Source organism: Callorhinus ursinus, unplaced genomic scaffold (assembly GCF_003265705.2).
Source record: "Callorhinus ursinus isolate GAN/ISIS: 27379988/994484 unplaced genomic scaffold, GSC_fseal_2.0 scaffold43, whole genome shotgun sequence".
NCBI lineage: Eukaryota > Metazoa > Chordata > Mammalia > Carnivora > Otariidae > Callorhinus > Callorhinus ursinus.
In genome coordinates this window covers 12,265,611-12,290,685 of record NW_027397105.1, presented here as the reverse complement: position 1 = coordinate 12,290,685, position 25,075 = coordinate 12,265,611, and the positions used below count along the sequence as shown (strand labels likewise).

General features: G+C 48.4%; 1 protein-coding gene across 1 annotated transcript in view; it reads left to right on the top strand.

Moving 5' to 3' along the window:
• Positions 1–20,674, top strand: part of NT5M (5',3'-nucleotidase, mitochondrial) — a 90,519-nt gene extending 69,845 nt beyond the window's left edge. The window contains exon 6 of the mRNA XM_073881817.1: positions 20,564–20,674. The gene's annotated coding sequence lies outside the window, so the exon portion shown is untranslated. The remainder of the gene's footprint in view (positions 1–20,563) is intronic.
• Positions 20,675–25,075: the final 4,401 nt, after the last annotated feature.

Sequence of the window (25,075 nt, the reverse complement as noted above, 5' to 3'; positions counted from 1 at the left end):
TTGATTTATATATCCTGCCACTTTCCTGAATTCCTGTATGAGTTCTAGCAGTTTTGGGGTGGAGTCTTTTGGGTTTTCCACATAGAATATTATGTCATCTGTGACTTCATTTTGACTTCTTCTTTGCTGATTTGGATGCATTTTATTTCTTTCTGTTGTCTGATTGCTGAGGCTAGGACTTCTAGTACTATGTTGAACAACAGTGGTGATAGTGGACATCCCTGCTGTGTTCCCGACCTTAGGGGGAATCTCTCAGTTTTTCCCCATTGAGAATGATATCTGCTGTGGGCTTTTCATATATGGATTTTGTGATATAGAGGTATGTTCCCTCTATCCCTATACTCTGAAGAGTTTTGATCAAGAAAGGATGTTGTACTTTGTCAAATGCTTTTTCTGCATCTATTGAGAGTGTCATATTGTTCTTGTCCTTTATTTTATTTCTGTAGGGTATCACATTGATTGATTTTTGGATGTTGAACCACCCTTGCAGCCCAGGAATAAATCCCATTTAATTGTGGTGAATAATCCTTTCAATGTGCTGTTGGATCCTATTGGCTAGTATCTTGGTGAGAATTTTTGCATCCATGTTCATCAGGGATATTGGTCTGTAATTCTCCTTTTTGGTGGGGTTTTGTCTGGTTTGGGGATCAAGGTAATGCTGGCCTCATAGAATGAGTTTGGAAGTTTTCCTTCCATTTCTGTTTTTTGAAACAGTTTCAGAAGAATAGGTATTAATTCTTCTTGAAATGTTTGGTAGAATTCCCCTGGGAAGCCATCTGTCCCTGGATTCTTGTTTATTGGGAGATTTTTGTTACTGCTTCAATTTCCTTGCTGGTTATGTGTTTGTTCAGGTTTTTATTTCTTCCTGTTTCAGTTTTGGTAGTTTATATGTCTCTAAGAATGCATCCATTTCTTCCAGATTGCCTAATTTGTTGGCATACAGTTGCTCACAATATGTTCTTATAATTGTTTGTATTTCTTCAGTGTTGGTTGGGATCTCTCCTCTTTCATTCATGACTTTATGTATTTGGGTCCTTTTTCTTTCCTTTTTGATAAGTCTGGCCAGGGGTTTATCAAGCTTATTAATTCTTTCAAAGGACCAGCTCCATATTCGTTGATCTATTCTACTGTTCTTTTGGTTTCTATTTCATTGATTTCTGCTCTAATCTTTATTAATTCTCTTCTCCTGCTGGGTTTAGGCTTTATTTGCTGTTCTTTCTCCAGCTCCTTTAGGTGGAATGTTAGGTTGTGTATTTGAGACCTTTCTTGTTTCTTGAGAAAGGCTTGTGTTGCTATCTACTTCCCTCTTAGGACTGCCTTTCCTGCATCCCAAAGGTTTTGAACAGTTGTGTTTTCATTTTCATTTGTTTCCATGAATTTTTAAAATTCTCCTTTAATTTCCTGCTTGACCTATTCATTCTTTAGTAGGATGCTCTTTAGCCTCCATGTATCTGAGTTCTTTCCGACTTTCCTCTTGTGCTTGAGTTCAAGTTTCAAAGCATTGTGGTCTGAAAATATGCAGGGAATGATCCCAGTCTTTTGGTACTGGTTGAGACCTGATTTGCAACTGAGTATGTGATCTAATCTGGAGATTAGATCACATGTACACTCAAAAAGAATGTGTATTGGGATGCCTGGGTGGCTCAGTCGTTAAGCGTCTGCCTTCAGCTCAGGTCATGATCCTAGGGTCCTGGGATCAAGCCCCACATCAGGCTCCCTGCTCGGCGGGAAGCCTGCTTCTCCTTCTCCCACTCCCTCTGCTTGTGTTCCCTCTCTGTCAAGTAAATAAATAAAATCTTAAAAAATAAGAATGTGTATTATGTTGCTTTAGGATGGAATGTTCTGAATATATCTGTGAAGTCATCTGGTCCAGTGTGTCATTCAAAGCCCTTGTTTCCTTGTTGATCTTCTGCTTAGATGATCTGTCCATTGCAGTGAGTGGGTGTTAAAATCCCCTACGATTATTGTATAATTATCAGTGTGTTTCTTTAATTTTGTTATTAGTTGATTTATGTAATTGGTTGCTCCCATGTTAAAGGCATAAATGTTTACAATTGTTAGATCTTCTTGTTGAATAGACCCTTTAATTATGATATAGTGTCCTTCCTCCTCTCTTATTACAGATCTTGGTTTAAAATTTATTTTGTCTAGGGGCGTCTGTGTGGCTAAGTCATTGGGTGTCTGCCTTCAGATCAGATCATGGTCCCAGGGTCCTGGGATTGAGCCCTGCATCAGGCTCCCTGCTCGGCGGGAGGCCTGCTTCTCCCTCTCCCACTCCCCCTGCTTGTGTTCCCTCTCTCGCTGTGTCTCTCTCTGTCAAATAAATAAATAAATAAATAAATAAATAAATAAATAAATTTTGAAATTTTTTTCAAAAATTTGAAAAAATAAAATAAAATCTAATTTGTCTAATATAAGGATTGCCACCCCAGCTTTCTTTTGATGTCCATTAGCATGATAAATGGTTTTCCATCCCTTCACTTTCAATCTGGAGGTGTCTTTGGGTCTAAAATGTCTCTTCCAGACAGCATATCGATGGGTCTTGCTTTATTATCCAATCTGATACCTTATGTCTTTTGATTGGGGCATTTAGCCCATTTACATTCAGAGTAACTATTGAAAGATATTAATTTAGTGCCATTGTATTACCTGTAAAGTCACTATTTCTGTATATTGTCTCTGTTCCTTTCTAGTTTATGTTACTTTTGGGCTCTCTCTTTGCTTAAAGGATTCCTTTTAATATTTCTTGCAGGGCTGGTTTAGTGATCACAAATTCTTGTCGTTTCTGTTTGTCCTGAAAGCTTTTTATCTCTCCTTCTATTTTGAATGACAGCTTAGCTTGATAAAGTGTTCTTGGCAGCAGATTTTTCTCATTTAGCACCCTGAAAATAGCATGCCAGTCCTTTCTGGCCTGTCAGGTCTCTGTGGATAGGTCTTCTGCCAGTCTAATGTTTCTACCCTGTAGGTTACAGACCTCTTGTCCTGAGCTGCTTTCAGGATTTTCTCTTTGTCTCTGAGATTTGCAAGTTTCACTATTAGATATCAGGGTGTTGACCTATTTTTATTGATTTTGAGGGGGGTTCTATGTGCCTCCTGGACTTGAACGCCTGTTTCCTTCCCCAGATTAGAGAAGTTCTCCACTATAATTTGCTCCAATATACCTTCTGCCCTCTCTCTCTTTCCTCTTCTTCTGTGATCCCAATTATTCTAATATTGTTTCACTTTATGGTATCACCTCTCTCTCGAATTCTCCCCTCGTGATCCAGTAGTTATTTATCTCTCTTTTTCACAACTTCTTTATTCTCCATCATTTTGTCTTCTATATCACTAATTCTCTCTTCTGACTCATTTATCCTAGCAGTTACAGCCTCCATTTTTTTATTGCCTTTTCAATTTTGACTTGATTAGATTTTAGTTCTTTTATTTCTCCAGAAAGGGATTCTTTAGTGTCTTCTATGGTTTTTTTTTTCAAACCCAGCTGGTATCTTTATAATTGTTATTCTGAACTCTAGTTCCAACATCTTACTTATGTCCATACTGATTAGGTCCCTGGCAGTCAGTACTGCCTCTTGCTCTTTTTTTGAGGTGAGTTTTTCTGTCTTGTTATTCTTGCAGAAAGTGGTCATTTTTCTATTTGTAGAGTTGTAGCTATTCTCGAGAAGAATGTGTATTATGTTGCTTTAGGATGGAATGTTCTGAATATATCTGTGAAGTCCATCTGGTCCAGTGTGTCATTCAAAGCCCTTGTTTCCTTGTTAATCTTCTGCTTAGATGATATGTCCATTGCAGTGAGTGTGGTGTTAAAGTCCCACTTAGCTCTCTGGTTGAGTTCGCTGGCATTCAGAATAATTTGGTAGCTATCTAGCTGAGTTCCTGGGACCAGATGAAACTAAGGTCTCCTACTCTTCTGCCATCTTGAACTCAGTCTCTACAGCAAGTCTTGATTGATATCAGCTTATCCAAGTCCTCCCGTTCTGTTCTTTTTTTTTTAAATATTGCCTTGATTGTTCTAGGCTCTGTATTTTTATAAAAATTTATAATTGCCTTTCAGTTTCTAAAAGAAAAAAAAGACCTGTTGAGGTTTTAATTGGGTTTATGTTGAGTTTACAGATCAATTTGAGTAGATCTGACATCTTTACAGCATTGAATCTTCCATTCCAAGAACATAGTATGTTTCCCTATTTATTTAAAAAAATTTCTCCTAATAATGTTTCATAATTTTTAGTGTAGAGGTCTTACATATCTTTCACTAAAGTTATTTATACAGAGAGACCCATGATGGACTCCGAAAAACAAACTGAGGGTCCTAGAGGGGAGGGGGGTGGGGGGATGGGTTAGCCTGGTGATGGGTGTTAAAGAGGGCACAGTCTGCGTGGAGCACTGGGTGTTATGCACAAACGATGAATCATGGAACACTATATCAAAAACTAATGATGTAATGTATGGTGATTAACATAACAATAAAAAATTTAAAAAAAAAGAAGATAGAAGCAGTCATGAAACTCATTTTTATAATATAGCAGCATCTTGGTTATCTAAAGGGTATTATTTGAGACATAACCTATAGAAGTTAAGGCCCTACCCCTGAGAAACAGGAAATAAACAATAGAGGTCTTAAAGAACCCAGCCTGAAAGCTAAATAAAGTGTTAGAGGTTCACTCACTAAAAAAAAAAAAAAAAAAAAAAAAGTTATTCATACAGGGTTTTTTGTTTTGTTTTGTTTTTGATGCTATTATAAGTGATGTAGTTAATTTTTTTTTCATTTGGATACTTCCCTTCAAATACCTGAAGGGTTTTTATGTGGAACAGAGGGCTGGTCACTGATTTTTGCCTGGCATGTGCAGGTAGGCCCTGAGCCAAGTACTGTCTGTATTTTCTCATTTACTCCTCAGCAGGCCTCAGACACAGGACTCTTATCCCCATTTTACACTGAACCTCAGAGGTGGAGCCAGGTCTGAGGCGAGGGCTGACTGAGGACTGAGTGGTGCCCCCTTCTGCACTGATCCAGACCTGATGTGGGCAAACCTGTGCCTATGGGTGCAATCCTCTGCGGCTCTTTCCAGATGAGAAATTCTATGACTCCCAAATTCAAATTCAAGATTCAAATTTGTCCAGCCCACCCTAAATGCAAATATTAGTGAGTCTTGACATTTTTTAAAGTAAACAAATCAATATATCAATTAGGCCACTACTGAAAACACAACTTCTTAAACCCATAGAACCTGAGTATCAACATATTTTTTAACCATAACCTGAGTGAGGTTTAAAACTCATCACACAATTTGTAAACAACACTTCAAGTTTGCTTAAAATCTCTGAGGGGAAAGTGGTTTAAATGACATGGCCCAGACCTCCCCATGAGCTCTAGCCAGTATTTGTACCCAGAACTACTGATACCGCCACTGCATGTCTCACATGACCCAAAGAGAACTCGTATATACCTGTGTCTGGTCAACACCGGTCATACTTTTTGGCTGGCTAGCACCTTTGACATCCTTTCTAGGTTGGGGGAATTTCCGTGTGGTAAGAGAGAAATGTGCTTGCCAGAGTTCCTTGCAAACAGGCATCTACACATGATCTGGGTTTGGCCGGTCACACAACCCTGTGTGAGGTGCTGCAGAAGCTCCAGGAGCCACTCTGGTGAGGGTGGCCACCAGGATACCCAGGGTCTAGTTGTACCAGCTGTAATATCCAGTGTAAGCTGCAGGGTCTGGCTCTGGGCACTGGTGCTGTGTTCTTCTGGGCCCACAATCTGGACAGAGCCTCTGGCCCCTCCTGAAGAGCCTGCAAACTGGCTTTACACTTTAATCAATCCATCCCTTTATAATCTTTAATAAATTGCCTGACATGGATTTTATTGTTTGCAACTAAGAACCTTGCCTGGTATGCACCCCTCCCCAAGCTTGCTCCCCACCCCCACCTCTTTTCAGTAGAAGGCAGCAAGTTCTCTCCACTTGTCCATGCCTTGAATCTAATAGCCACCCTGGTCTCCCACCCCCTCCATCCCAGGGCCTGGGTCTTACTGATAATTCCTCTCCCTGCACAGCTTGAGTCTGTCCAGTCCACCATTTCTGTAGTCAGCCTTCAAGCCCAGGCCACCAGCCTCCTCACCTATAGACTATTCCTTAAGTTCCCACCCTCACCCTGGAGCGATCTTCCTGGAATGCAGACTAGTTCAGGTCGCTCCTCACTGAAGCTCTCCCGTGCCCGTCCCCCTAGTTGATGAATTTTGCTGGGGAAGCCTTTCCTGTGTGGCCTCCCTGAGCTCTCCCACCCCTCTGCTGGCCCCACCCCTCTTCTTCTCTAAACAACGATCATTTCTCCTGCCCCAGGGTTCTTGCACATGCACTTCTGCCTGTAGCTTTATTCCACCCTTTTCTTTCCCCCACCCCTACTTTGCCTTTAGCTCTTAGCTCCTGGGGAAGTCATTTTTGACCTTTCCTCTCAGGGAGAGCCCTCTCTCTCTTGGACCTTTACAGCCCCGTGTACTTCTGGAAGCTCAGCATGGTGCTTACCTCTTCAGTCTTTGCCACTTATGAGCTGTGTGACCCCATGCAAGTTACTGAATCTATCTGGGCCTTAGTTTCTCTGTTTCTTCATCTCCTAAATAAGGTTAATGATGTTTACTGCTCCAGGTTCAGCTTCTACCCTTCTCTGCTCTGTCTGTGGCCCTGGATGCCCACACTTCAGGCTGCATTTCTGTGTCCTCTGGCTTCAGTGGGAGGTGCCATCAGAGATCAGAGGGAGGGAGCAGTCAGGGACTTGTTTCCTGGCTCCTTCCCCTTCCTTGCCTTGGGCCATGTGTCTCACAGAGGGGCAGTTCTATGGGTGGTAAAAGCTTCTCACTGTGGCTGTCCTTTGGGGGCCTCTTGATTTTCCCTTAGCTCTAAGGCACTGTAGTCACTTTGTTAATATGTCTCCTTGGAGCCATAGGTGAATTCTGTTTCTACAGCCCAGAGTTGCTGAGAGGATTAAATGAGAGCACTCATGATAATGCCCTTAGCACAGTGCCTGGCTGGCCTCATTTTAACTCATTCCTTTTCCCAAACATTGCACCATGACCTTGTTTTGCAAAGGATGGTTTTTGAGTCCGTTTCTGTCAACAGACCGGATCTGAAATGCAAAGACCTTTCTCAGCTGTACCCCCAGAGCTTAACACAGAGCTCAGTACATTTGATGAGGATTTGATGAGTTAATGGTCCCATTTGCCTGTGTGCAGTACTGTCCTGCTGCCAAGAGGAGAAGAGGCAGGAGAATCCACAGGTTCCCTTGTGCAGTTGTTTAGGTTGTGCACTGCAAAAGTTGCCTGGCTCAGGAAACAAGACTCAGATCAGCTGTGCTCTTCCCACCATGCTTGCTCCAACAGAGAGAGGTGTTTTTCCTAATTTGCTCAAAGGGGCTGCATGAATTAGTGGTTCCTTGGGTCTCTACCCCTAAATCTAGTTTTTATTCATTTACACAGGAGACTCCATGTTCCTGCCTATGTCCTGCCTCCCAGCTCCCTGAGTATCTACCTCCCTTTTCATTAGTCCTCTCTGCCTTCCAGGAAGCCAGCAGCTTCCCAAGGAAGCCGCCTAGCTTAAGAGAGGCCTGCAGAAACCAGTGGGGACAGGGCTTCCAAGAAAGTTTCCGGTAAGGCTGAGCACCAGAGCCACTGATCTTCCTGATAGATGGTGGCAGACAACAGCAAGTGAGTGGTCAGGCCCAGGAGAAACCAGTTGTGGGCAGCTGCAGAAATAATGGCCCTGGACTCCAAGTGGACTAATAGGCAATTAGTGCCAGAGTGCCCCCATCCAGCCCCCAGCCCATTAAACACAGGATGACTCTAACCAAATCCTGTCTTAAAGAGCTCTATTTAGAGGCAGCTTAATGTAAATTGTTCCATAGAGAGGGGAGGAAAAATCCCACCGATCCAGGCAAAAGAATAGTTCTTAGTGGGAGTTTCTAATAAGTGGGTTGGAGAGGCAGCCCGGCCGTTGAAAAGCTCTGCAGGTAAAGCCATGGAGGCCGTCAGCTTTCAGTTCAGCCTGTTCTATTTCCTTCTGTGCCGGGGCCTCTGCCTGGCCTCCGGTCTCTTTCATATTTGGAACCAGAAAGGCTACACTGTGCGCTGAGCAGCATCTCTGCCTGTGCACAGGGAGTCAGACCTGGTCATCCCGCATCACCAGAAGCGGACCGCCCAGGGTCTAGGCCTGGATGGAGCATGAGTGTGAGACCCTGATCACACCCCTGTGCCGTGGGTGCCAGTGAGGAGAGAGCACTGGTAATAAGGCCTCCCCTCTAGGCAGCACCCGAGCAGCTCACCTTTGACCGCACTCAGGAATCGCCAGACCAGTTTTCCAAATGCTGATGCCCAGGTTTTACCTTGAGATTCTGCTCAGCTTGTCTGGAGTGGTGCCCTAGTGTGGGCACTGTGAGCATTCCCCAGGTGCTTCCATATGCAGACAGGGTGGAGACCCACTGGTCCCCAAGGCCTGTGCTATACCTGCTCTCTTGCGTGGTTAGCCACCCATATGGGGCTGGGAGACACCACAGAACTGCAGCGTTCAGAGTGGGTTCCCTGGACCAGCAGCCTCGGCATCACTTGGCGATGCCGTAGAAATTCATTTTCTCAGGCCCAGCCCTAGAGCTCTGGAATCAGAAACTCCTGGTGGGGCCCAGCAATACATGTTTTAACAAGCCCTCCAGGGGATTCTGATGTGCTCTCAAATTTGAGAATCCTTGCCATAGAATAATGGAAGAATTACCCTCGCATTTCAGTGCTCTTCAAACTTTACCGTGCACAGGACTCAAATAAATGTGAATTCTGATGCAGCCGGGGGAGGGCCAAGGTTCTGCCTTTCAGACACGGTCCCAGGTGCTGCCACTGGTCTGCAGACCACACCGAGCAGCTAGGGTATAGATATGTTGACTGCGAGCTCGCTCTGTGCCAGGCACTGTGCTATGCCCCATGTTTGTGTCATCTTATTTCATCTTCCCGGAAGCACTAAGAGGTAGACATTAATTATTATTTCTGAACAGCTTTATTGAGAGATAATTCACATTCCACAGAATTCATCCACTCAAAGTATACAAAGGCTTTGCGCCCCCATCACCACGATCAATTTTAGAACGTTCGCATCCTTCTCAAAGGAGACGCAGCTCCTCTTAGCCATCATTCACCCTGCCCTAGGCAACCTACCCTCTCTATAGATTTACCTCTTCTGGACACTTCATCTAATTTTTTTATTAAATTCAATTAATTAACAAATACAGTATTATTAGTTTCAGAGGTAGAGGTCAGTGATTCATCAGCCTTATATAACACCCAGTGCTCATTCCATCATGTGCCCTCCTTAATGCCCACCACCCAGTTACCCCATCCCCCATCCCCTTCCCCTCCCCCAACCCTCAGTTTGTTTCCTATGATTAAGAGTCTCTTATGGTTTGTCTCCCTCTCTGAATTCATCTTGTTTTATTTCCCCCCACTTCCCCTATGTTCCTCTGTTTTGTTTCTTAAATTCCATGTATCGGAGAGATCATATGAGAATTGTCTTTCTCTGACTGACTTATTTCACTCAGCATAATACCCCTAGTTCCTTCCATGTTGTGGCAAATGGTGAGATTTCATTTTTTTTTTGATGGCTGAGTAGTATTCCATGATAATAGAGATAGAAATACTTATATCTATTGATAGATGTCTATATCTACCTATATCTATCATCTATCAATCTATCCCCCACACCTTCTTTATCCATTCATCTGTCGAAGGACATCTTGGCGCTTCCCACAGTTTGGCTATTGTGGACATTGCTACTATAATCATCGGGGTGCACGTGCCCCTTCGGGTCCCTACATTTGTATCTTTGGGGTAAATACCCAGTAGTGCCATTGCTGGGTCGTAGGGTAGCTCTATTTTCAACTGTTTGAGGAACCTCCACACTGTTTTCCAGAGTGGTTGCACCAGCTTGCATTCCCACCAACAGTGTAGAAGTTTCCCCTTTCTCTGCGTCCTCACCAACATCTTGGACATTTCATTTAAAAGGATTCATCCAACATGTAGCCTTTTGTGACTGGCTCCTTTCAATTAGCATCATGTTTTCAAGGTTGATCCATGTTATAGTGTATGTCAGTAATTCATGCCTTTCTCTGGCTGAATATCTTCCATTGTTGGGTAGATCAAATCTTGCAGCTCAATTTAATTGTTTATAGACACTTGGGTTGTTTGCATTTGGAGGGGATCATGGTTTGTGCCGCTGTGGACACTGATACACAAACAGTTCCATTCTACAGATGAAGACACTGAGGCTGATAGCCACGCAACCCGGGCAAGGTCACTGACCGTTCAGGGGGGCGCTCTCTGCTTCCTTGCTACCTGTCTCAGAGGCCCAGGTGGTAGCACCGCTCAAGGTTGGGGGGGAGTGTTTGTTTCTGGAGAAGGAGCGGGGGGCTTGGAGGCAGGGCTCCTGGATCCGAGTCTTGGCTTGGGTCCTTCCTGGGGGACCTTGGGCAACTTGTTTAAGTCTGAGCCTCAGTCTCCCCAGGAGAGAAATGATGAGTCTGCTATGAAGCTTGAACGGAGGAGGGGATGAGAGTGGGAAAAGCATTCTTGGTGTGGATGAGGCACTCTGCAGTGTTGGCCGGGGTGGGGTTCCTAGGTCAGGGACCAGAGAGGCTTGTAATGCCCCTTACTGAAGCCTGTAATGTAGGACCCAGGGAGAGACAAACACAGAGAGCGAGACTGTAGAGGCAGGCAGCGGGGGTGTCTGGCGGGGCGGGGCGCGGCGGGCTGCCTGATTCAGAGCAATGAGGCTTTTCACCTCCTCCCACAGCCATTTACCCAACCCTGGGGGTAATTGCCACCATTTCAAGGCTGGGTAATGCCAGGCAGATTAGGGAGGGAAAGGCTCCCTCGGTTTGAGCAAGAACATTAAGCACAGTTGTAACTGTCAGCCACTCCTAGCTGCCGGCCAGTCCCACCCCTTCTCCCCATTTTGGGGCCAGGCCCCGGGAGCTGCTTGGGCTACTGCACACCCCATACCTTATCCACCACCCCTTCTGCCCTTTGGGTCCCTTCAGCATGGGGTTCACCCTGCTTTTTTGCTTTGTATATGCCCTTGGGCAAGTGTGTGCCTTAACCTCTCTGAGCCTCATCTGCAAAATGGGCGCAACAACAACACATTCTCCACCAAGTGTCTGTGGGCGTTTGCCACGGCCAGGCCCTATTTTATCCTCCCAGCAACATCATGAGGGAGACCCTGCTGTTATCTTTGTGTATCAGAAGAGGACAGAGAGATGAGGCCCCATCGTGGGCCTCAGTTTCCCATCTGCAGAACGTGGATGTTGGGCAAGAAGAGGAGACCTCCGCCAGTGCTTTCAGGCCCCACAGTCTCTGATGGTCCTGAGGATGGGGGCAGAAATGCTGGGCCTCAAGCAGGGCTGCGGGAGGCATCGGGAGCAAGGTTGAAGGAAGGCTTTTTCCAAAGTCAGCTGACATGCTTGCCGCTTGGAGCCCATCCTGCATGATGGCGAGGGATGGAGGAAGCCAGGTGTCTGGGCTCCCAGCTGGGGCACCATCCTAGGTGATGGGGAGAAAACTGGGAGGGAAGGCACATGGCAAGCAGGGAAGCCAGACTGGAGTGTGAAATTCCTACCCTGCACTGGGAGCCTGGGGGGTCGAGACGCGGAGGTGGGGGACCGTGCTCCCTGCAGTCTGCGGCTCACTGTCGCAGGTGACACCAGCCATGTGCTGCTCAGAGCAGGTGTCAGGCCTGTTTGTAGGCACGGTGGTGCCAGCACAGCTGGGGCCAGGCCCAAGAGGGTCACGTTTGGAAAGACAAGGGAGAGACAGACGGAGAAGAAGTGGGAGATTGGGATGGGGATGGATGGGCCAGCGGTGTTTTCCTCCCACCAGAAAAGCCTGTGGGGTCCCTTCCTCAGGCCTCTGCCCCGATCAGGGAGGTGAAGTCAGTCCCACCTGGGGCTGTAGGGCTGATGATTCCCAGGAACACGGAGGGGGTTCTACATTTGGGTGTGAGAAAAGGGTTGGCGACCCTTTTTTCCTTCCCCAGGGAGGAAACCAGACACTGGTCACCCACCCTTCCTTCTCCCAACTCTGTATTATATTTCAAACATATAAAAAGCTGGAAGAATTTCAGAGAACAGCCATATCCCCACCAGCTATCATCATTGATACTCTACTGCCCTCGTGGGATTATTCATCCGTGTGTCTTTCCATCCCTCCAGCTGCCCATCTTGTTTTTTGATATATTTCAAAGGAAGCTGCAGACGTCAGGGTACTTTACCCCCCCACACTTCACATGCTTGTCATTAACTGGAGGTCAGTATTTGTTAACAGTTCTTCCGTATTTTTTTTTAAAGATTTTATTTATTTATTAGAGAGAACGCGCAAGAGAGCATGAGCGGGGGCGGGGCGGGGCAGAGGGAGAAGCAGACTCTCCGCTGAGAGAACACGGGGCTCGATCCCAGAACCTCAGGATCACGACCTGAGCTGAAGGCAGACTCAACCGCTCAGCCGACTGAGCCACCCAGGCACCCCCAACTGTTCTTTTTTAAAAGGTGACGTTTACATACAGTGAAATGGACAATGTTAAAATTGACCCTGAAAGGGTAGCTAGCAATCACTGAGTCTTGACAAATGCACACACTCGTGTAGCTTGAGTTCCTTGAAGACATAGGGCATTGCCATTGCCCGGAAAGTTTGCCCTCCTTCCTTCCCTTTTCCCTCCCGCTTAGAAAACAGCCCCTGTTCCAGTCTTTCCCACCATTGCCTGGTTTTGCCTGTTCTAGAATTTCATGTCTGTGGAGTCATGAAGCATGTGTCTTTTTTGTTGTTGTTGTTGTGGGGAAGGGAGCTGGCTTCTTCTGCTGAGCATATGTATTTTGAGATCCATGCAGGTCACGGTGTGAATTCATGGGTCATTCTTTTTATTGCTAAATAGTACGCCACTGTGTGATATCCTCCATTTGCTTACCCATTCATCTGTTGTTCCTTTGAGATGTTCTCAGTTTGGGGTGATTCTGAATAAACCTACCTCGAACATTTGTGCATGAGTCTTCGTGTGGACATATGTTTGCATTTCTCTCGAGGAAATACGGGTAGAATTACTGGTCTTCTGTCTTTCATACAATCAAATAAAAAAAAAAAGAAAGAGTGTGGGTAACCAAATTGCAGAAACTTTACTTGATCACCATCCCCTTGTCAAAAACCTGCCCTCCCCGCCCCTTCCCCCCAGGACAGTCCTCTGTGAGCTACTGAGGATCTCTTGGCATTGAGACAGACCAGGTTCTAAGCCTGGCTCTACCACTTGGTCACTCTGGGACCTTAGGCAAATTTTTAACCTTAATAAAGCAAAGGCAAGTTTTTAACCTTAGTTCCACCTCTGTAAACTAGGTACAATGATAGCAGTTGCCGGATGGATGTTGGGGACTCCTACATCCCCAAGAGAAGAGCTGTAAAATGCCCAGCCCAGGACTTGGCCCCACCATGCGTGATGGCTAACAGAGTGTCTTCTCCCCACCTATTTATTTATTTGTCTTTCTTTCTTTCTTTCTTTCTTTCTTTCTTTCTTTCTTTCTTTCTTTCTTTCTTTCTTTCTTTCTTTTTCTTTCTTTCTTTCTTTCTTTTAGAGAGAGAGGGAGAGCGTGTGCGGGAGGGACAGAGGGAAGAGGGAGAGGTAGAATCCTAAGGAGGCTCCATGCCCAGCACAGATGGAGCCCAACGAGGGGTTCGACCTCACAACCCTGAGATCATGACCTGAGCCGAAATCAAGAGTCCCACTTCACCCACGGAGCCACTTAACCCACTGAGCCACCCAGGTGCCCCACTCTCCCCACCTATTTAATTCCATTTGTCTTTCAAGATCCAGTGTCTTCTCATTGAAGCCTTTCCTGAAAGTCTGTATAAACTGAAAAGCGCAGACATTCAGCAGAATATTATGCATGAACCGCGTGACTCTATATGTTTTGCAAATAGTAGGTCATTTCGTTTTCTCGATCCCACCGTCACACAGTGTAGCGTCACGCCCATTCTATAGGCACAGAGAGATTCAGTGATTTGCCCAAAGTCACAGGGCAAAAGTAAATGGTGAACCACCCACCCCTCCCAGGGCAGTTGATCTCTATGGGTTTGCAATTCTGGATATTTCCATATAAATGGACTCATACAATATGTGGCCTTTTGTGTCTGGCTTCTCTTCCACGTAATGCTTTCTAGGTCCATCCATGTTGCAGTGTCTGTGTGTCTACTTCATCCCTTCTCATTGGTGGGTAAGTGTCTGTTGCATGGATGGGTGGACCCCATTCTGTCCGTCCGTGCATCTACCAATGCCCATCTGGCTTGGTGCCACCTTCTGGCTCTGGCAATCGGTGCCACTATGAAGATCTGCGTACGCACTTTTCTCTGAACACCTGGTTTGAATTCTTCTGAGTGTATCCCTAGGAGTGGAATTGCTGGTCATGCGGTAATTCGGTGTCTAGCTTTTTGAGGAGCTACCAAACTGGGAGCTGTTGTTGGGCGCTCTTGGGTTGTAGCTGAAGACACAGGTGATGGAGTAGAGGGGAGGGTTTCGCAATGCCCGGGACATCTTACTGAGTGAGACACTGTAAAACAGCGTCACCGAACTTTCACAATCATCTCTGTGCCCTGCCAAGTCCCTTCCCACGCTGGGCATCTTGGCCGAGTCGAAACCAAGCCTCCCTCCCCTTCCACCCCTGAGCCCCAGGGCATATCTTCCTCCCAGCAAGACCGTCCCCTGGCCCTGCGGGGGGGTCCCACCAGAGATGGGGTGAGAATGGCAGTACCCCTACCCCACACCCAGCCGGGCCAGGCTGTTTGGAAGCGGGAGAGGGGCATTACTGGGCCCTCCCACGCCAAGGGTGTTAGGGCTCCCCGCACAGGGCCCCGCCCATCCCACCCCCTTCCACTGTCAGACCTGGGAATGCAGCCGAAGGCCTGAGGACCTGACCGCACTCAGCAGAATGGGAGGAAAGAAGGCTGGGGAGGTGCCTGCAAGTTCCGTCATTCACTCAAGCAACGGGGCATGTTTACTGCAGGCAAGCGTCCCACAGGTATGTCAGGGAGACAGTGTTGGGCAAAACAGGCTCAGTCCCCGCGTCATCTTTGAGGCTCAGTGAGAAATGAACCCGCAGGGCCCCTTGCTCAAGATGGGGGGCAGCAGAGGCCCTTCTGACTGTACACAGCCACAGGCCCTTGAAGCCGGCGCTGGTTCCTGCCCCGCAGCGCGTGCACTTCTAGAACGCCATCCCTGCCCAGTGCACGGGGAGCCGGGGCGTGAGGGCTGTCTGTGGAAATGGCAGCAAGAATGTGGGGCAAGAAGAGACTTAGAAGACTAGGTCCTGTTCCCACTTGAGAGATGGAGAGATGGTGGTGGACAGAGGGGGCCCGAAACCTGCCCCGGGGGGCTGTGCGGGGCTGTGACTTCTTGCAGGAGGCTCCTGGGAGGGGGTGTGAACAGGGCCCAGTGTGATTCTCTGCCCCTGATGGATATATGCTGTGAAGAAACCAGCAAGACTGGTCGGTCCTGCCAGTAAAACGAGGAACAGGTGACACAGGTCCCCGCAGCAGCCCCACTATTTGCTTCACACGCTTCAAAACAGCTTTCAGGACTGACCCTCGGATCTGTCTGCAGCTTCCAAGCACACAAAAATGGATTCCTTGGGACCACGCAGTTCTGTCTCTGGTTTGGATTTCTTTCTTAAAAATGGAGGTAAAACGCACCTGATGTGAAATGTACTGTTTCGACTATTGTACGGTGAACCATTCGCTGGCACTCAGTGCACATCGGCCTCGCTCTCAAATGTCCTCGCCTCCCCAAAAGCAAGCTCCGTTCCCATTAGCAGCTTCCCCACCCTCGTGCCCCAGCTCCTGTCCCCATGGATCTGCCTGTTTGGGATACTTCGTACACATGGGGTCCTTCCATATCTGGCTGGGTTTCCAGTGACCCCAGCTTCCATGTGTCGAGCAACTGTACCTCCAACATGCACTGAGCATTTCCACCCACACTGTCTCGTTTCACCCTCACATGATGGCAGGCACATGTCACAAGGGGAGAGGGCCGGGCCTTGGAGAGCCAGGGGGGAAACGCAAATCCAGGTCTGCCCCCTCTGAAGTCCGCCCCCCAAGACGCTGTCCCCCTCGTCAGAACTCCAGGGGGGTAAGAGGCTGGGAGGAACATGCAAAGCCGTGCCAGCTTCTTTGTCTACAAAAAGGGGCCAAGAATCCTCCCCCTGGTGCTTCTCAGGTCCTTGCGGGGCCCGAGGCTCTGAGAGACGTGAGGATGCTTTGTGAGCCGAGGGACGTCCTGTCCCGATGGGCGTCATCATCACAGAATACAAGGGCCCCCGTCCCTGCTCAGATCAAGGCCCTGTCCTCACGGAGTGGACAGATGAAGCCATTAGTCCCTCGGGGAAGAGGAGCCCATGTGGGATGCCCCTACTTGAGGTGCAGTCAAGTACCGGCATCCGCTGTGATGTGAGGCCTATCTGAGGACATGAGCCCGAGAGAGACTCAGGCTCTGGCTCTTGAAGAGGAGGGAAGGGATGGGGTGAGGCCGGGGCTCCGTCATCCTGGGCCGGGACCTCCCTGGGCCGGGACCTCCCGTGCACAGACACCTTGGATTCTGTACAAGCAGCATGTAGGATCTACTCAACAATGAACTATTTTTCAGAAAGAAAGACCACATAGAAACCGGTACACAAATACTCATAGCAGCATTATTCGCCATAAAAGAGCCAAAAATGTGGAAAGAACCCAAATGTCCACCAGCATGAATGGATAAACAAAATGTGGTCTATCCATACAATGGAATATCCTTAGAAAGGAAGGAACTTCTGCTACATGCTAACATGAAATTGTTATGCCCAGTGAAGGAAGTCAGCCGTAGAAACCCACGTACTATATGATTCCATTCATATGAAAGGTGCGGAATCAGCAAATGCATAGAGACTGAAAGTCGATGGGCCATTGCCAAGGGGGATAGCTACTGTGAGCAGGGTTTCTTTTTGGGGTGAAGAAAATGTTATAAAACTGGTGATGGTTGCACAACTCTGTGGGTATCTTACAAATTATCAAATGGTATGCCTTAGGTGGGTGAATTGTATGGTATGCCCCCACCACCCGCCGTGTAAAATAAATAAATAAAATCTGAAAGAAAGAGAGAAAGGAAGGAAGGAAGGAAGGAATTTTAAGCAAAAAAGAAAAAAAAATTTCTTTACCTGCCCAGAAAAACAAGGTTTCTATATTCATTTTTATCAGGTCTTTAATTATGTAAGAAAACGAAAACTTCTCAATATTAAAGGAGCTAAATTTTGCTAACTGTATAACCTTCTGTAGAATCTCCTGTGGCCACCTTGGTAAAACAGATAATAAAGTTTTAAGTTTTGTAATGATCTGTGATCCTATGTAGACACGTGCCTTGAAACTTTCTGAGATGTTTCTTGGTTGGTTGGCCAGTCGGTTGGTTGGTTGGTTGGTTGGTTGGTTGGTTTGGCTGGCTGGCTGGCTGGCCGGCTGTTCATTCCTTCATTCATTTATTTTCAACAGATGCCCAGAAAGTAAAATCCTAAATAGAGTCTCTTGACTAATTAATCTAGTTTATTTGGTATGTTAAGTTACATGGGAAGCACTGTCAAACAAATAGTGATAAGCCTTCTTAGATTACATTATGTGTGTAAATGCTGTGTTCCAAAAATTATATGAAATTCCCAAAGGTTTTTTTTTTTTTTTAAGAATTCATTTATTTGAGAGAGAGCGAGAGAGAGAGCAAGAGAGCACCAGCAGGGGGAGGGGCAGAGGGAGAGGGAGAAGCAGGTTCCCTGCTGACACAGGGCTCAAAATCCCAGGACCCTGGGGATCATGACCTGGACCAAAGGCAGCCGCCTAACCGACTGAGCTACCCAGATGCCCATAAAATCTTTGTTTATTTGTTTTAGATTTTATTTATGTATTTGACAGAGAGAGACACAGTGAGAGAGGGAACACAAGCAGAGGGAGGGTGGGAGAGGGAGAAGCGGGCTTTCTGTGGAGCAGGGAGCCTGATGTGGGGCTCGATCCCAGGACCCCGGGATCGTGACCTGAGCCAAGGGCAGATGCCCGATGACTGAGCCACCCAGGTGCCCCAATACTACTGTTTAGAAAATAAATCAAAGACTTGCTAATGACTCCGCCTCCCCACCCACTTTATCCTTGACAGTGGGGTGGTTTACAGCCATCCCTTTTCCTCCCTCAATCCCCTGCTTCGCTTATTTGCTCCACACAGACCTTCTCAGATGCCGGATCCGTGGTTGAGAGATTCCCCGCTAAGCACCATGCCCTCGCAAGGGTCCTGCACCCGGGCCACCCACCACCCACCACACGTGGCACAGGGTGACTTCCCACAGGCCTGGGGGTCAGTGTCCCAAGAGCCCTGCCCTGTGGCCTGGCTGGTTCTGAGAAAGAACTTTCACCCTGAGGTTTGTGTCCCAGACAATACAAGCAGAACCACATGAGGGCTCAAAGGGGTCTACCACCCCCATTTTGCAGATGGAAAAGGCCAAGTGGTGCAGTGCCCACAGCCACCCTGTAGGGTGGTAGCTGAGCTGGGCAAGGGGAGCCTCTTGATCCCAGAAGTAGACGCCTTCCACCTCCCTCCACATCCCCATATCTCCGCTCCAGCTCTGAGCAGGGTTCAGTTCGAGTTAACAATCAACCCCTTTCTGGGGAGCTAATAGCGGAGGGGGGGGCGAGGGGGCCCCCCCAGTAGCCCTGGCACTCTCCTCCATTGCCTCCACTCAGTTCAAGAATCACCTCTCTTTAGGGCCATTTGCATTTGAATAGGGAACCCAAAGGGCTTCTCTAAGGGTAGAGTTTTAGAATCTGACTAGCTGGCTGTCTAGCACAGGCTGTGCATTGCGAGCCCACAGTTGCCTAAACACACTTCTCGCCAATGAACACTCTTGTTTGGTCAGGAAGGTGGGGAGGATGTATTCAAATCCTCTGTTGGTCTGCTTCAGAGACTAAACTCACTGCCCCAAACTAGCCTCCCCAAGGGATCTTTTGTTCCCAGAGCTCATGGCAGCTGGAGAAAAGGAACATTGCCTGCTCCTCGGGGATCTTGGCCAAGTGCCTCGCGGTGTCCTGGACGCGGAGGCGGTTTCTAGCCCAAGGATGGGGCGGCAGGTGGAGGGAGGCCGGCACAGGTGTCTAAGCCTCAGCAGGATGAGGAGGGCAGGGGCTGAGCTGGGACCTGGTTCTGCTTGGGGGACTCGATGCTAAGTAGCGTGGGAGGGTCTTGGGAGCCGGGTGCCTCGTTGTTAGAGGACAGAGTTAGGAATATGAAAAGGGAGAAACCCAGATGAACCCTGAGATGCTGGCTTGTGAGGGGTAACACAACATGCCACCCTGAATATGCCCCTTTGGCAGAAGGATTATTTTGAGCTGAAGGCAACTGAGAGAAGCAGATACCAAAAAGCACTTTGCCATCCCCCTACTTGGTTAAAAATAATACACAAATTTGTTAAGGTGCCCCCTCCCCTCTCTACGAGGAAGGACAGAAGTTAATCACCAGAGACAACTCCAGACCCTTATCAGTCCAGAGAAGGCACCAGAGGAATCCACATAATAAACCTCACTAAATAGGCCTTACCGTCTGTTTCCCCATATACTTACCTTCCCACAATTCGCTGCCCTGGAAGTTCAAAGTCCTTTTCCTTTGTCTTGTCACTTATCCATAAATTTACTGTCCTTTTGTCAACATGCCACATGAGCCGGAGTTCCACCCCTTTTCGTTACTCATCTCTAGATGTGCATGCTGGATGTACCTGCTAATAAACTCCTGTTTTTTTGTTTGTTTTGTTTTTGTTTTTGTTTTTCTTGTTAACGTGTCCTTTTTTCTAATTTTTAATTTTTTTGGAAGATCTTATTTATTTATTTGACAGAGAGAGAGAGAGACAACGAGAGAGGGAACACAAGCAGGGGGAGTGGCAGAGGGAGAAGCAGACTCCCCGCCGAGCAGGGAGCCCGATGCGGGGCTCGATCCCAGGACCCTGGGATCATGCCCTGAGCCGAAGGCAGACGCTCAACGACTGAGCCACCCAGGCGCCCCGTTAACCTGTCTTTTGTCAGTCTAATTTACAGGGCCCCAGCTGGAAAACCTAGGCTGGTAGAGGGAAAAAAAACATTAAATTTTCCTTCACTGCACTTGGAAATGAAGGCTTCCATGTAAACTCATGGTTTTCAGTATACACCGGTGGATATGGGAATAATGGAATAACTATGCACGTATTATTAACAAAGAAGCAACAGACTCAAAATGGAACTGCTTGTGCTAAGCCCCACGTCAGAAAAACATGACTTAATATCTAACTTAAATGTAGTTTCAGCCTAAACCACGAATGTAACCTTTAACCAGTCAATCTGGAATTACTCATTATTTTCGTGGGTCTATTTCTGGGCTCTCTAATCTGCTGATAATTGTTTTAAGCCACCAAGCTGGAGGTAATTTGTTGCACAGCAGGAGATCATCGTGAGATGGAGTATTTCACTCTCCCCACATCCTTCCGTCAGCACCTCCCAAGTCAGCCTGCACCCAAGCCCTCGCCTCCTCTCCGCCTTCGGAGGAAGCTCCAGCCAAAACAGGTTGGTCAGTGAGAACTTAAGGATGACCTGATGTCCCTTCCCAGAGGACTGGCAACATGGTGGCACGGTCATTCCACCAAATCCAGTATTGCCGTGAACTTGAAGAACTACCACCACCTCCACCAGCTTGGAGCGATCCCTTGCACATAATGTGACATGGAAAAAAGCTACAGGAGGTAAATCCAGTGGGATGCTCTTTAGAAGATGTATGTAAGCACACAGAGTGATAAGAGGTAACATTTACAGACATATATGCACGGAACGTAGAAGCATGAAAGCACTCACGAGAATAACAAATCCCAGAATCCCAGCAGTGGTCACGTCCAGGTTCAGAGGGAGGAGGGGTGGGGCTGGGAGGGGCACAGAGGGGCTGCCGCTGAATTTAATTTCTTTATGTAAAATTGAAGCAAAGGGGCGCCCGGGTGGCTCAGTTGGTTAAGCATCTGCCTTCCGCTTAGGTCATGATCTCAGGGTTCTGGGATCGAGCCCCACGTCTTAGGGCATCCTGCTCAGTGGGGAGTCTGCTTCTCCCTCTCCTCCCCGCTCATGCTCTCTCTCGCTAGCTCTGTCTCTCAAATAAATAAATAAAATCTTAAAAAAGAGAAAAAAAAGGAAAAATTGAAGCAAATATGAAGAAGATAAAACTCGTCGGTGAGTATGCGGGTGTTCATCACGTTATTTTCTGCTCTGAGCTGTGTGTTTGTTGTATGTAACGACAAAAATGAGCAGTGTGAATTGTGTAAGACTGACGAATCATAGACCTGTACCCCTGAAACAAATAATACATTATATAGTAATCAAAAAATAAAAATAAAAATAAGATTAGATCCGAAAAAATAAATAATAAATAAACGAGGAATGTAACACGCAGAGGGGACTGGGGCGTTCTGATGCCATTTGAGGCCCTGGTTTTGGGGCCTTCCAGAGGGAGGCCTGACTTCATTCCTGCCCTTGTGTTCAGAACCACAAGACCTCTTGTATCTGCAAATGTCCCATTTCGCTTCAGCCACCGTGAGTGGCTAACGCCCTGGCTGAGCGCAGAGCAGTACCCAGGAGGGGCCTGACACATTTGAGCCACTTTGCCCAGAAAGGCTCCCCAGGCCTTTGACCAAGACAAAGGAAGGGAGGCGAGAGGCTTCCACGCACACAGGCGTTCTCTCTGCCCAGAGTCTACTGCCTCCCACTCGACACTTGCTATTTCTGCAGCCCTCCAAAGCCATTAGTTACAATAGCTCCCCTAAGTAGGTCACAGTGATTATCCCCCTTTTAGGGGAAATAACAATAATAACAATAATTGTGCTGCCACAGGTTGGTATTTAGTGTTCTGCTGTTCTCCGAACTGCTTGGACACTTGACAGGCCCATGTTGGAATGAAGCTGTTCAGAGAGGCAGGGAGTTGGCATTCCACTTACTAATTTTCTAGAAGGATCAGAGGTTCAAAGAGAATAAACGAATCCCCCATCCTCCCCCAAGGTCACACTGGAGTTCTGTGGGGGACACAGGGAGGGCATCCGGTGCACCTCAGAGATGGAGGCCTCCCTTACCCCCCACTCTCTTCGCCCACTCAAAAGGGTGTGAGGTGGGCTTCCAGTAGGGGGCGAGTTCCATTCAACTCTTGTGTGGGCCGGTGTTGTTCCTCTCTGCCCAGGCTCTGGCATCAGCACCACCTATCGACTCCCTTCTCTCAGGGAATGTCTCCCCTGCCCCTCCACATGGTTCTGGGGAGGCTGCCAGGCACAGCTCACCCGCTGCAGGGGTGAGCAGCCCATCGAAATGGGAACATGAGACATCTTTTCCAAAAAACACATTAGAAGTTGTAAATTCAGGCTGCAACTAGAAGCAGAAAAAAATCTGAGTGTCACAGTGGACCACAAGATAAACTCACGTCAGCCAGATAATGCTGCCTTTAAGAAAAACAAGTAGGCAGGGCTCCAGTTGGGAACATAATGTTTGGGGACAAACAAAGCTATTCTTATTATATTCCCCACAGCTGCAGGAGAGGGGGCTCATCACGAAGAACAATGAAAATGCCTGAGCACTTGAAGGAAGAGGAACTGTTAAGAGGTCAAAGCCTTGAGCAGAGAAAACCAGAGCCTCTGCCCAACCTAGACCTGCACAACCTTGAGAGTGAGCACCTCCTTGTCCCCCCAAGTCTGGCCCTGACCCCCCCTCACCTGTAGCATGTTCACCTGAAATTAGAATCAAACCTATGCATATGAAATCATCCTGATGTGTACTTTCAATATCTTAACAATTTTGTCAGTATACCTCAATAAAGCTGGAGACAAAATCAGAATCAGATCCCCAGACATCCGCCCACCAGCTTCTGGGGGGCTGGTACCATGTGTCAGCTACCACTACTCACTTTTTGGTGGGGGATGGGAAGATGGAGATGCAGAAAAACACACAAGCTTGCCTACAGGTCGCACACTGGCTAGGGGACACTGGGGCCCTTGAACCCAGGTGGCCTGACGCTGGAACCCGTGTCCCTCACCACTGTTCTACCCTGACCTCCCAGGTCCCCCTCTGCACCCTGCTCACACTCTCCCGGGAGCCTGACTCTGGGTCCTGAACCTGTGGGCTCTGGTTCTTAAAGCTGATGAGGACCTTCTCCTCGCACTCCTGCGTGGTCTCTCTGCTCGCACCCCTGCCCTGTCCCTGCAGCCTGCCCCCGTGCCAGAAGAGGAAAGGGTCCAGTTAAAAGCAGAGTCCTTCCTCCCCTGCACAAAGCCCTCCCAGAGTTCCCACCTCCCTCGGGATAGCCAGAGTCCTCATACCGGCCAGACGGGTCGAGGTGCCCTGGCCACCGTTTTCCTTCTGGCCTGGTTGCATGCGTGTTCTGCCTGCTGATATTGCCCTGGCCCGAGAGCTCACGGTCCTGCCTCAGGGCTGTTATATTGGCTGTTCCCTACTCTGCTATGCTTTTCCACCAGACATCCACAGAGCTTGCCCCTTACCTCCCGTAGGAAGAAAGGCAGCTAGCTAGGGGACCGCCATCAGGAGCCCTGTGATGTGGCCTTGCCCTGTTCTCATCCCCCCACCACCATGTGCATGGTCGGGGCATCCCCCGAAGGGCCTGCAGCCCATGGGAGATCAGCCAGAATAAGCTCCTCACAGGAGACCGTGAACACCACAGCACCCAGAGGTGGGCATGCCTTTCCCATGAACTCAGGCCAGAGGACCTTCCAGGGGCCTCTTCCCCCAAGTTTTTCTTGCCTCCCCAGGCTCCTGATTCACCCTTGGGTTTTCCCACCTTCCCCAGGACCCAGAGTTGCTAAGCTCCTGGCCCCAGCCTGTCATCCTCGAGGGGCCTTTAAGAGGTTCACAATTTCCAGAGCACAGTGTCCACAAGGCAGATGCACCTGTATCGCTGGGCCTCCCAGCTCGGTTAAGAGGTGTAAGTATGCTCGTGGGGTCTGTCTCGTGGTCAGACTTAACCACAGACACCGCCCAGGCAGGTGTGAAAGGAAGGAAAGACTAGCCCCACATGTGCATGCGTAACCTGTGCACAGTGAGCATGTGGATGTGGGTGTGTGAGGTCCAGATGGAGAGTGTTTACACAGGAGCCTCCACTCCGTGACAGGGCACACGTGTGTGTACTGAGCATGCTCGAGAGGCCGCAGGGGTCCATCCCAGGTAAACAGCGCCCTGGGAGGAGCGGGGCCGGGAGCCGGTAGGGGCCTCATCGGGCGTCTGAGCTCCAGATCCTGGGTCTGGAGGGCAGAAGGGAGTTCTCAGGAGCCACTGGAAGGTGCTGATACTCCAGAAAAGCTTGGGCATAGGAGGCTAGAACTCCTGAAGGCGGGGGTCCAGGGTGGATAAGGCCAGAAGCTGTGAGGTGGGGGTGGGGGCTGGAGAGTCATTTACACCGTCAGGTGCACCGGCAGGCTGAGGGGTGACCCATGGCCACGGGCGGTGTTCATAACTTTTGGAGCCTAGGTCCAGCGGGTGAAGATCCACAGGGGAGAAGGAAGGTCACAAGTGAACGTAGAAGAATGGCAGGAGCTGCCTTTGTCCTGGGGGAGGGGCTTGGAGTGAGGGCCACACCCCGCCAGTGCCCACAAGATGCCCATATGTGAACTAGAAAATGCATCCCCTAAAGGTAGATGCCGTCGCAAGGGTGCAGGGCTTGGAAGACAGTGTGAGCTCGATTTCTACTACCACTGCCACCTTGGAAGGATGCCGTTGGGCAGAAAACAACCTGCACAGCTGTATATGGCAGCCCTGGGGATGGCAGGGCTCCTGGAGACACACGGACCAAGATCAGCTCTTGTGTGAATGTGGGGGTTGGGGGCACCTGGTGGCATCTTGGAAAGGCCCGGAGACATGCAGTCTGGTTCATCACAGTGGTCACACGTGCCTGGTAAGGCTACAGAGCAACACCCCCACACCTGGGGCTGAGGTCCACCCACTCACTCCTGTGGGGCCAGCATAGCTCGG